The 13502-nt window shown below is 45.7% G+C and overlaps 1 protein-coding gene across 2 annotated transcripts in view; it reads right to left on the bottom strand.

Moving 5' to 3' along the window:
- GRIA1 (glutamate ionotropic receptor AMPA type subunit 1) overlaps positions 1–13502 on the bottom strand; it is a 331029-nt gene that overhangs the window by 28812 nt on the left and 288715 nt on the right. The window lies entirely within an intron of this gene.

Below are 13502 nucleotides of genomic sequence, written 5' to 3'. Positions count from 1 at the left end.
CACTTGGATGGCTGTATTTTCTACATTTTCTTTCAATGCCTAACTTAGTCTTTGAAAAAGTAAGTTGACCATCTTTCAGAGCATCACTCGCTTCATCTCCCATTTATCTATTTTTTTCCCCCTAAGGACTTCTCTGATGTTGATCCTACTCTAGACCCATTTTTTCCTTAGCTGAGGTGGATTTCAAAGATAATCACAAACAATAATGAGATGAAGGAGAGGGATTCACAGGAAATATGATAATAGTAGGTAGCAAGGAGTAGTGAAGGGAAGGTGAATGGACTATCAAATCCAAATTTAGCCCCATGGCCTCTTGCCCTGATCTTTTTATTATTAGGAACATTTGAGATGCTTTTTCACCTTACAATTGACTGTAGACAATGGATAGTACAGACATTTATTTTCATTGCCTTTGTTATTTGTTTTTAAAAGAGCTAAACTTTGGCTATTTGGTGACTCCAGCGTAGTAAGAAGCATGTTGATCCCTCCCTGGGAAACATTTTTGACTCACAGGAACTCTGTTTACTACCACCATTACCTTTTATTTATGTTTGTCAGTCACTGGGCAGCTAACTAGACTGTGGCGTATGTATCCCCAAAGGCGAAGGAGACAGACTTCAAATGCTGGTTTGCTGCCTGAAAAGGAGTTCATATTTGTGATTTGTTTTACCCCACATTGGGAGTTTAAATGTGGCAGTTTGCAAGCTGGGAAAACAATTTCCATTAACAGATCATGGAAATGCATTTTTTAGTCTTCTGGATACCTTTATAGGCTAACTCCTTCTCTCTCTCTTTTGGGAAAAAAAAAAAAAAAGGCTGAACACAAAAAGGGCATTGGCTGACTCCATGTTTTTCTCCAGGGAAGTAGCCACTGACTAGGCTTTTTGACTTTATCTTTCCTTTTTCCATATTGGACATAGAAAGTCTCAAAGTTTGTGAGCCGTGGTGCTAAAAGTACAGGCTCAAAAAGAACTGGGCACAGCAAGGAAATGTTCAAGGAGCAATTGAAAGAGAGAACAAAGGTTGGGATTTCCAAGTTCTCAATCCTCATTTTCACTGTCATCTATGATGCTAATTTTCTGTCTTCAAAATAAGAGGCCTCACTGTTCCTCTCCTATGTGGAATCTAGTTAGGGGTCAATAGCGTGAAGAAGTGGCTATTGGTTATGAAGGATGAAGAGATTCAAGTTTATTACCCCCTTAGAACATGGTGGATGTTGGGACCATTTGTGGTGATGACCGACTGAAAGAGTAGGTTTGGGAGTAGCTCAAGAGATCAGTTTTGGATGCATCAAGCTTGAGATGTCTGTGAGATATCCAGGTGGAATGATACAATTTTCCAGGAACATGTAGGTTAGAGGAGATGATGTTATACACTCAAGACTGTATAATTTGAGAACAATAACAGATCTGCAAGGATCATTGGTAAAAATTTTACAAAGGGCTCAAATACTGTTGGTTACAACAGCTACTTATTTGATTGAACAGACCTCTAGTGGTACTTTTCTTACACTAGATCCTGTGGCTGGCACTGAGCAAAATAAAGAAACACAAAATGAAAAACCAAAAACCAAAAAAAAAAAAAAAAAAAAAAAAAAAAAGAATGTGGTGTGATTGTAATTCAGCAGAATTAGTCAGCTGAAGATTCCCAGGTTCAGAAAGACGTTTAGCATAAGGGAGATGAAGATCATTGTAACTAGAGGATGTAGCCAGGACTGTAGTTAATGACATGGTAGTAAGTATCTCATTTATTCCTCAGCAGAGCCAATGACCAGAAGGAACCCCCAGATACCTGAGCCCTGACCTTTCAAAATAGGAACTGGCAATGATGGATCTAGGGGGCATTTGAGTCACTGAAGTATCTTTGGACGTCTTGCGAAGGGAGAAGCTAGAACCCTAGACACATGGTCTCTAGGATGTCCTTGTACACACTACAGTTGAACACATCCAACTTTGTGCTCTGAAAAAGCTTAATAATCATACACTTGGAAGGAAATTAAACTTTGAGAAAAAACAGTGAAGGGAGATATTTCAGATGCTTTTAATTGGGTCTCAAGAAAAGCAAAGATCTTCTATTCTGAAGTAGTTTTTCACATTTATACTCTGCTTTCAAAACCTTGAACTGAAGCATCTGCAAAATGTTGGGTGGAATGACCCTTAGTGTTCTGCCCAGGCTATACTACCATGCTTTGGGTTTTTTCCTCCAAAGATAACTGCAGTGGTAGTCAGACCAGCTTACTGGGCATTCTACTTTCCCCAACCAGTGTGCCTCTGTCTGCTTCTGTGTACTTGCGTCTGCTCTTCTTAACTTTTCTCCCAAGAACTGGTTGTTTTTGCAATGTTCCTAATGTTCTCCTTGAATTGGTCCTTGAATACTTAATTTCTCATTGGCCTTGTTTTTAACCTTCCACGGCACCTAGCAGTCAGACCACTGTACTGCCTACTTCTGTTTCATGTCTATTAGTCTTAGTCTGCAACTCGATGATAAGGCCTTCAGAGTAAAGAGATGGTGTTTTCAGGTCAACTCCCCAAGAATTTATAAGGGTCAATTAAATAGCAAGCACTGTGCTGTGTACTAGTGGGACTAAAAGGTTAGCCGTCAATCTGGTTCTTTAGAGGAATGTGTAGTGTAGTCTGGGAGGCAGAAAAGTTTCTCAACTGTTCATGGGAAACTATCAGTATTTAAAATAAAGGGTTATGAAAGCACCCAAAAAAAAAAAAGGAGGTTAATTCTGATAGTGGGTGGATGTTAGAAAACCTTTAAGGAGTGTTCTGTGAAAGGGGAAGGGTGAAATCAGAAGCCCATAGCCTGGGAGAATGTACATGATGAGAGGAACTTCTGGGAGCTGAGGTTAGAACAGCTGACTGAGTTCAAATCATGAACATCTTTAAATCAACACTGGAAGATACGGAAGGCTTTTAAGTAGGGAGAGGCCTCAGAGAAACAACCCATCTATGCTCAGCAGAGAGCAAATGTTATATCATTCCTAAGTAAATAGATTTTAATTAACTGAAAAACATAATGGCCACATAAGAGGAACAGCCAAGGTAAGATCCAGATCCAGGGATGCAGGAGATAATAATGGGTCCCTTCAAAGTAAACAGGGCTCAGGGCCAACGCTGTGGTGTAGCGGGTAAAGCCGCCGCCTGCAGTGCCGGCATCCCGTATGGGTGCCGGTTTGAGACCCGGCTGCTCCTCTTCCGATCCAGCTCTCTGCCATGGCCTAGGAAAGCAGTAGAAGATGGCCCAAGACCTTGGACTCCTGCACCCGCGTGGGAGACCCAGAAGAAGCCCTGGCTTCTGGCTTCAATCGGCACAACTCCGGCCATTGTGGCCATCTGGGGAGTGAACCAGTGGATGGAAGTCCTCTCTCTCCCCCTCTCCCTCTCTCTCTTTATGCATCTCCTCTCTCTGTGTAACTGTGACTTTCAAGTAAAATAAGTAAATCTTCAAAGTACACAGGGCTCACGTGGAAGCCTGGGCTTGGCTATCAGTGGCAGAGGATTTATTTTCAGAGAGGCTTAAGGGGAGAATGAGATAAAGGAGACAGAGTCACAGGGATGCAAGTGCTGCCCAGTATGATGGCGAACATTGGGATGGTTAGGATTCTCTAGTACTCGGGACTTTCAAGTCGGCAGTTCAGTGGGACATTGTTGGCAGAACAATGTTTGTCAGGAAGAGTGTGGGTGGAGGGATTTATGAACTAGATGCAAAGCTGGGATTCAGTGAATTCTGAAAGGCTGGTCTGTGAGCTGGGCAAATTTGGCATGGAGTTTTCATGGGTCAATGAGAAAATAAGGAAAGGTAAGTGTTGTGGAGTGAGTTTTCAGGAACTCCAGCCTTTCAATTTTGAAGGACTGCCTTTTCCATGCAGTTCATCCTCTCTCCTTTCTCAGTGTTAACCTGCTCATTTTCTTGTTAAAGATGTTGCATTTTTAAATTTACATTGTTAATTGTCTCCGCTGTACCTCTTTTAAAAACATTGCAAAGGTCCATAATATTCATAGTCTGGGAACCTTTGGAGTTCTAGGGGAAGAGACCCCCAGGAGCTCTGCATAGATCTTCAGAGGGTCCTCCTGGCAGCTCTTGAAGAGTGAGGTTTAGCAACATTTAGGGGAGCTCTTAAGGTAAGAATTCCTTTGCACTAGATTCAAGGTCAATACACAATGGACATGGCCCTCCTAATGCTTCCTTGCATGGGGCTTGAAGATTCAGGGTCCCAGGTCTTCCTTCTGTGAAAAAGAGCAAGCTCCTTTTTGCCTTTACCTCCTCCCCCATGCTGAGCAGAGCTTTAGTGGGCCATCCCACACAGCCCTGTGGTGGGTAATTAAAATGCTTCTGGAGATCTTGGGGAGAGGAGACACCTTTTCTGGGTGGGATTATTTGTTTCTTTGTCAAGGCAAAGCCAGAGTCATTTTGCTGGGAATGGAGACCAAAGCCTCAACAAGGAGCAAAGCTCACTTTTCTGCTCATGGCTGAGTGACAGGGTAGCTAAGTTTAGAACAGGATTGAGTGTTGGTGGGCCTGGGTCTCTGATGGCATTTTCTTAATCATTTGCCTTTTGGATACCAGTCTCAAAGGCCTGTTCTGTCTTTTGTTTAATCTCTGACATCAGTGGCTATGGGCATTACCCAAGGTTAACTGGCTGGGATCTACTGACTGGACAGAAATCTGAAGGTCTGAGGAATACATAAAGTGGGAGAGATTAAGTGGTGACCCAGCAGAAGGAAACAGAGGGTTAGCAGGGTTATATGAGAAGCCTCCAGGACAGTACTGACATCCCCAGAACCTCTTGAGGAATACAGATAGGATCACAGTTCCTGCTCCCTGTGACCATTCCAGGAGCATTCCCAATCGAGCACACTCATGGCACAGACAGTTCTGTGACCTTAGGAGAAGGAATGCTGGTCAGGCAGAAAATAGAACTTTGTTTTTGACTTCTGATTCTACGAAACAACACAAGGAAATTTTTTTAAGGGCCAAATGCTTACATAGAGAGCTCGCTCGCGCGCGCTCTCTCTTTCGCTTTATAAAGATTTATTCATGTATTTGAAAAGTAGTTACAGAGAGGGAGAGAGAGAGAGAAAAAGAGAGACAGGGCTTCCATCTGCTGTTTACTCTCCAGATGGCTGCAGTGGCCTGAGCTGGGCCGATCTGAAGCCAGGAGCCTGGAGGTTCCTCCAAATCTCTGATGTGGGTGCAGGGGCCCAAGGAATTTGGGCCATCTTCTATTGCTTTTCCAGGCCACAGCAGAGAGCTGGATAGGAAGTGGAGCAGCTTGGACTTGAACTGGCACCCATATGGGATGCTGGTACTGCAGGAGGCAACTTTAACTGCTATACCACAGCACCACCCCAAAGAGCACTCTTTTACTCTCTTCCCTCTAGGGGCAGGAAAGAGTCAAAGGCCTGATGTGAATTCCTCACTCCTCTCTGATCATGTATACATGGCCACTCATGTAAATGTAGCTGGGATGATCTGGCAGTAGTAGAAATTCTACATCCTGGGAACCTCTTCAATCCCAAACCAACGGGTTGTCACCCCCTAGCTGTACCTCAGTTTTTCTCATTTGTAGGTGGAACTAATTACATGCTCCTCTCCCAGATGCCTGCAGTGGGAGGGCGGAACGAGGTGACAGAGGTGAAAGTGTTTTCGAGATTAATTCTGGGCCCATGCAGATGACTGGATAGGAAGCACCACTGGAGCTTCCTCTGTTCTGGCACCCATCCACCTAGCAGTCGGGCACTGTGTGCAACTCTAGTTATCTTACAAACCTCTAATTAATGTTGTTCTCTCCAAATCTCAGGCCAAGACCCAAGGTAGACTGGATCAAGCCTTGCTTTCTGTCCCTGTACTCGCCTACCTTGTAACAGCAGACTCGCCCCTCACCACTCGTCTGACTATTCTGGGAGATCTTTATTGGCAGGAACCCTGTACCCAGCACAGTAGCTTACACATAGCTGCTTGATCAATGCGGATTTAGTAAAGGAATAATTTTAAATTTTAAATTACTGGGATGTACCACAGGGGTTAGATGTGTGAGTATATATATATTTCTGGCCTTGCAAGTTGCTTTAGGGCTTTAGACTAAGATCAGCTTGGAGATCTGGATGCGGAGGCTAAATCCTCCATAGACAGCATTTTTGAGGCCATGTGGTCCACAACCACCACCGCCCCCCCCCCCATACTGTGAGAAGCAGGTGTCAACAGTTCATATGCAGCTCACAGGAACCTGCATCTGGGCCTGTAATCCAGGCCCGTTATCAGTATTAGGCACACAGGTATGTGTTAGGCATCTCGGAGATGCTTGACAAAAGGTCATGGAGGCAATGAATAAACAGAGGGAGTGGGCCAGCGCCGCGGCTCAATAGGCTAATCCTCCACCTTGTGGTGCCGGCACACCGAGTTCTAGTCCCGGTCTGGGCGCTGGATTCTGTCCCGGTTGCCCCTCTTCCAGGCCAGCTCTCTGCTGTGGCCAGGGAGTGCAGTGGAGGATGGCCCAAGTGCTTGGGCCCTGCACCCCATGGGAGACCAGGAGAAGTACCTGGCTCCTACCATCGGATCAGCGCGGTGCGCCGGCCGCAGCGCGCCAGCCATGGCGGCCATTGGAGGATGAACCAACGGCAAAGGAAGACCTTTCTCTCTGTCTCTCTCTCTCACTGTCCACTCTGCCTGTCCAAAAAAACAAAACAAAACAAAACAAAAAAAAAAAAAAAACAAAAAAAAAAAAAACAGAGGGAGTGGACACACCCTTCAAGGTGAGAGCCTGCCCACAGGTCTCATCTCTGGTACCTCTGGTTCCAGGAAAGGAAGAAAACTGGACCAGTTCTAAGGTCTGATCACTGAATTCAAGGCAAATGTCAGTACAAGAAGGATGCTGGGCAAGCCACCAGAGCTGCTGTTTTTGTGTGGATTTTAAAATACTTGGGGTTATAGGACTGAGGAATTATCTCATGCAGGGGGAGAGAATGGACCCTGAGGAAGAGAAGGGAAATCTGACCTCCGGGGTCTCCCACCCCAGCCTGACCCTGTGTCTGTGGCTCTCACTGTCCCCCTCCCCACCCCGCCCTGCCACCTGCAGCGCAGCCCCCTTCTCTTGCTTTAGCAGCTCTGCTTGAATCTGTCATTTAAAATGGGATGCCATGAGAGATTTTATTTGAGGAAATGATTCCCTGCTGAAAACAGCAATAACAAAGATTGAAAAAGAATACACAAATCATCCTCCCTTTGCTTCTACACTTACGCATGTCAGGGCTATTACTGGAAATACCTTTCTATCTTGCTCATAGATTTTCTCCATAGTGGTTAAGGAGCTGCCCAGAACACCCACTCTGGAGAGGGATCAGACGTTAATTCCCTACCTGAATTGTTGTTCTACTGTGCCTTGTTTTTCTCTCTTTATGGTGTTTGTTTCTTATTTTTATAATAGTGTTAGTAGTTACTGAGTTGTGTCTCTCCTCTTTAATAACAATTTTGTTAGTTCATATCAAAGTGAGGTGTGGAGGCTGCTGGTCGAGACAAAGCACCCACTCTCTCTCTCTCTTTTTTTTTTTTTTTTTTGACAGGCAGAGTGGACAGTGAGAGAGAGAGACAGAGAGAAAGGTCTTCCTTTGCCGTTGGTTCACCCTCCAATGGCCGCTGCAGCCGGTGCGCTGCGGCCGGCGCACCGCGCTGATCCGATGGCAGGAGCCAGGTACTTATCCTGGTCTCCCATGGGGTGCAGGGCCCAAGCACCTGGGCCATCCTCCACTGCACTCCCTGGCCACAGCAGAGAGCTGGCCTGGAAGAGGGCAACCGGGACAGAATCCGGTGCCCAGACTGGGACTAGAACCCAGTGTGCCGGCGCTGCAAGGTGGAGGATTAGCCTAGTGAGCCGAGGCGCTGGCCAAGCACACACTCTTGTTCAGTAAGTCCTCACTGTGTCCTGTGAGTTCCCTGAGGCCTAGTATCTGCTTCCCTTAGTGCATAGTGGAGTGGATACAAGCATATACTCTGAACTTGGGTGGCCTGGGTTCAAATTCTGGCTCTGTCACTTACTAGCTTTGAGACCTCTGACAAGTTACTTAACCTCTCTGTGTCACTGATTTATTGTCTACTAAAAGAGTTTCTTAGTGTTGTCTACTTTGTGGGGTTCTAGGAGAATCACATAAATTGGGGAATGCCCATGAAGACTCCATGCTTGCTGAATATAGTAAGTACTCAGTAAATATTAGCTGTAATCATTTCTTATAGTGTAATTATATTACACTTGTGGTATCTGTGGAGGATTGGCTCCAGGACCCCCACAAATGTCAAAATCTGAGAATACTCAAGTCCCTTATATAAAATTGAGTTATATTATAACCTATGTAATTTTCCTGAATATTTTAAATTATTTAATGGCTGCCTATAATGCCCAGTACAAATGGAAAGAGTTGTTACATTGCATTGTTTAGGGAATAATGATAATTAAAAATCTATGCATGTTCAGTTCAGACATAATGTTTTTTTCCTAGTATTTTCAATCTGTGGTTGGTTGAGTCCAAGGATATGGAAGCTGCAGATGTGGTGGGCTAACTACATCATCTGTACTCATGATTCTGTACTTTGCAGGTGTTTGGTGTAGGGATTGATGCTGCTCAGGCTGCCTGCCTCCCATATTTGAGCATGTAGGCTGAAGTCCAGGCTGCACTTCCAATTCCACTCTCTGATAATGCACACCCTGGGAGGCCTTGCCACCCATGCGAAAGAGCTGTCTTCAGTTCTGGGCTCTTGGCTTTGTACTGACCCAGTTTTCACTGTTGGGAGAATTTGGGGAGTGAACCCTTGGATGAGAGCTCTCTCTGCCTCTTTCTCTTATTCTGCCTTTCAAATAAATACAAATAAAATAAAAAATGAAAATAAGGGAATTATCTGATTCAATTAACTCATTTTCTGTACCTGGTTCCTTGAAGGTTTTTTAGATGGAAAATCCCACACTGGATGATGAATCTTGGGGGTGTTATTGTTGCAATTTATTCATCTTTGGCTTCCTTAAGAGTACGCTAACATTTTGAAAATACTATACTTGAGGGGCCGGCACCCTGGCTCACTTGGTTAATCTCTGCTTGCGGTGCCGGCATCCCATGTGGGCTCTGGTTCTAGTTCCGGCTGCTGCTCTTCCAGTCCAGCTCTCTGCTGTGGCCCAGCAGTGCAGTGGAGGATGGCCCAAGTGCTTGGGCCCCTGCACCCGAAAGGGAGACCAGGAGGAAGCACTTGATCATGTGCTCATAAGGTCAGCAAGGACATGGTCCATGTGATAAGCAATCAAAAGGGGTTTCCTACAGGCTGTTAGACTCTCTGGAGCAACCAGCCCTTGTTTCATTGAACTGTACCCAGTAATACAAGTGGAGCACAGTAAGAGCAAAGGTCTAAGTGAGTTTAAGGTTGGGGCATTTGTGGATCACAAGGAGACTCGCTGAATGTTTTTTTAAAAACATTACTCCAGGGGCCAGCCCTGTGGCATAGTGAGTAAAATTGCCACCTGCAGTGCCAGCATCCCATATGGCCGCCAGTTCGAGTCCTGGCTGTTCCACTTCTGATCCAGCTCTCTGCTGTGGCCTGGGAAAGCAGTGTGAGATGGCCCAAGTGCTTGGGCCCCTGCACCTGTGTGGGAGACCCAGAAGAATTTCCTGGCCCCTGGCTTTGGATCCGCCCAACTCTAGCCATTGCTGCCACTGGGGGAGTGAACCAGAGGATGGAAGACCTTCTCTCTCTTTCTCTCTTTGCCTGTGCCTCTCTGTAACTCTGCCTTTCAAATAAATAAATAAATCTTAAAAAAAAAAAAAAAAAACCACCACATTACTCCAAACAAATTTATTCCCCTGGGGACAGAGAATGGGATTAAGAGGTCATTATGCTCTCTTTCTGCTAGATGCATGTGCTGAGGAATGATGGCTAACATATGCAAATCTGCCTGCCTGATTTCCTTTTGTTGGGGGTGAGGAGGCTCTGCTGGCCTACTCCTTCCACCTGGCCAGAAGGAAGTTGGTTTCTTTGGTAAAGAAATCCCCTGGGCCTTTGCCCATTCTCTCCTGAGGGAGAGGCTGATGAGATGTGATTACTGAGCCATGATCTTAGCCCATGAAGCCATTCACAGAGTGTTCCTGGAACACATGGCCCAACGTTTCTCTGCATGGACTCAACTTGGGGCCGCCCCTTGCCCTTCCTTTCTGCTGGTCCTCAGAGGCCAAGCTTTGCTGAGCAAGGGAGCTTTGTATCTACAGGAGTGTGCGTGGGTGCTGGGTGGCTCTCAGCTGAACATTGGAGCACTGAGTGGGAAAGGGAATAAAACTGCACTTTGGAACATTTCTTAGTATCTTGCAATTTCCACCTCATTGCAACAGAAAGGAGTTGAGTGTGGTCTAACCTAGGGAAAGACATCACTGCCAATTTGGGTAAGAAACCGAAAACATATGGGACCAGCTTTGTGGCACTATGGTCAAATTGTAGCCTGCAATACCGGCATCCCATATCAGAGTGCTGGTTCGAGTCCTGGCTGCTGTGCTTCTGATCAAGCTCCTTGATAATGCACCTGGGAAAGCAGTGGAAGATGATGACTAATGCTCAAACATGCAGAGGGAGTGCATTGCCCCACACAGAGCAAGTGTGAAATGGTTTTGTGTCTCTTCTTCTTCCTTACTCCCCACATTATGGCACAGTTTACAATAATCTGCTTTTCATTGCTGAAATGACTCAAAAGCACAGAGTGATTTGGGGAGCATAAAAATCTTTAGGGGGTGAGGAGCTGGCATTGTGACATGGCACGTAAAGCCCGTTTGTGTCCCAGCTGCTCCACTCCTGCTCCAGCTCCCTGCTGATGGCCTGAGAAAAAGTAGTGAAAGATGGCCCAACTGTTGGGACCCCCACCACCCACATGGAAGACCTTGATGGAGTCCCTGGATCCTGGCTTTAGCCTGGCTGAACCCTGACTGTTGAGACATTTGGGGAGTGAACCAGCAAATGGAATATCTGTCTGTCTGTCTCTTCTCTTTTCTTCTCTCTGACTCTGCTGTTCAAATGAATAAAACAAATCTAAAAAAAAAAAAGAAAAAATCCAAACAAAAAATAGTTAGTGAGTCTTCAGGAAAATCAGAAAGGGAAAGAAGACATGGAGGAAGAAAACAGATTCATATTCAGGAACTTTTCCTAAGTGATTCACTTAATTCCCGAGACAATCCTGAGAAGGTTATAGTATGATGCCATTTGGAAAACAAGAAAACTAAGCTTCAGGGATAATAAATAGTGATAGTTCTTACTTCATTAGTCACTTTTTGTGGCAATACTGTGCTAAATGCTTTGCATTATCTAATCATTAAACAACTACTGAAATAAGTGTTACTGTTACCTCCAGTTTCCTATTTGGGAAACTAAGACTTAGGGAGGTGAAGGAACTTACCCAAGAGACTTGCTATACACTTGCAGACTTGGGATTCACATTTGCTCCTGACTTCAGGGCTTTGGCCATCAGTCATTGTTCCATACTGTTGCTTACTGCTTTCCCCAAGTCACACAGATTAGTACATGTGGGAGGCAGGATTTGAATTCAGAGCCGATAAATATCAAAGCGCATTTGTTTTCTAAATCCTCCAGGGCCCAAGTGGTGGAGCCAGGATGGGTATCTAACCCTTCTTCCTCCTCCTGGTCTGCCTTTGTATTGGGGCAGCTGCCTTCTTAGAAAAGGCAACAGACCCAGAGTCTGAAATGTTGCTGATGAGAGTGAGGGAGGGAGGGAGAGAAAAAAGAGAGATGCTATTTTTGACAGAAACAGCCTCTTAAAAGAAAGCAACATATAATTTGTATATCAGCAGGAGAAAGCAGTGCTCCAGCCGGCAAATCACAGCCCGCATGGAGCCGCTGTTCTTGCCGAGGTAAAGCCCATTCATTTCCTGTGTTCATCTCCCCAGATCCATCCTCGCCACCTCGCTCTCGCCACATTTTCCTCTTCCACGCTTGCTCGCTCTCTTTAATGGGTTACTTTGTAGTTGACGAACTTCTCAAGCAGGCATGACAAAAATGGAGCTCTAAGGAGATCATGCAACATAAAGCGTGGCACTCCAGCCCAGCACTTCGAGAGGGAGTGCCAGGGCGGTGGAGGTGGGGCCCACCTAGTGGGCCGTCTCTCCCCTGATGCTTTTCTTAAGAGGTGCCAAGCTAGTGACTGGAGCATAATCACTGACAATCACTGACGTGGGACTGTGAAAACCCAAGGGTTTCAGAGGCAGGATTTGTGCCCAAGCCCTGTCCCACACATCACTCTGAGAACTCAGTTTCCCAACCTTTAGGAAGGAAATATAATATCAAAAGCAGAAGGTGGGGTCACAACTGATGCTTGAACACACACAGGGAAGGCGTTGCCCCACACAGGGCAAGTGCGAAGTGATTGTGTGTCTCCTCTTCTTCACTCCCCACGTTATGGCACAGTTAGTGTAAAGTAATCTGCTTTTCGTTGCTGAAATGAATCAGAAGCACAGAGAGTTTGGAGGAGCATAAAGATCTTTAGGGAATCTGAGGTCGGCATTGTGATTTAGCAGGTAAAGCCCATTTGTGTCTTGGCTGCTCCACTCCTGTTCCCGCTTGCTGCTGGAACAGGCTTGGGAAAAGCAGTGGAGGATTAACCAAGTGCTGGGACCCCTGCCACCCACATGGGAGACCTGGATGGAGTCCCTGGCTCCTGGCTTTGGCCTGGCTCTATCCTGGCTGTTATGGCCAGTGGATGGATAATCTCTTTCTCCGTGACTCTCTTTCTCTGTAACTCTGATTTTCAAATAAATAAATACACCTTAAAAATTCTTTGGGGGTGTTTTGTGGCTTACTCTGTCACAAGCACGTGGCTCTCCCATTTCCATCAGAGGTAATCTGGAGCAAGTTCCCTAACCTCTCTGTGCCTTAGTTTCCCAAACAGTGCTGAAGAGGAAAACCAAGTTACCTTTACAGTGCTGATGCTGATAATGCCCATCAAATGCACACTTCTTAGAAGTTCCTTGAATGGCCACTGCTTTAGCAAGTGCTTTACAGGCCTTATCACCACCTCTAAAATGTGAAACCAAGTCTTTACAGCTCCTCTGCCTGGATATTTGCACTGCACTCCTGTACCAGTATGCCAGGAAGCTTCCTCAGTGCTCTCTGTAATGCATCCCACGTGTCCTGACCCAAGAAAGCTTCTGTATTGATGCAGCTCTCCTATGGCAAACCTCCAGTCCCTATCCAAATACACACACACACACACACACAGACGCTTTCTCTCTCTGCCTCCTTTCCTTCCTCTTAATCTCCCATCTTTTTTACCTTCTCATCTCCTTTTTATTTCCCCATTTCATCCCCTTGTTCCTTTCTCTCCAGCTCTTCTGAGGATGCAGGCGGATCCAGTCTCCCTACTCAAAGGGCTTTGTTTCTGATCAGGCCTGACCTGGGTTACATAGTTCATGGGGTTACCATGACAACGAGCATGCCTGGCTACCCATCAGGAGGCAAGGACCAATTGA

This window comes from Oryctolagus cuniculus, chromosome 6, assembly GCF_051225735.1.
Source record: "Oryctolagus cuniculus isolate XC-2025 breed Fujian yellow rabbit chromosome 6, ASM5122573v1, whole genome shotgun sequence".
Taxonomy (NCBI): Eukaryota; Metazoa; Chordata; class Mammalia; order Lagomorpha; family Leporidae; genus Oryctolagus; species Oryctolagus cuniculus.
The sequence above is the reverse complement of the archived record's forward strand: the minus strand, read 5'-3'. Positions and strand labels throughout refer to the sequence as shown.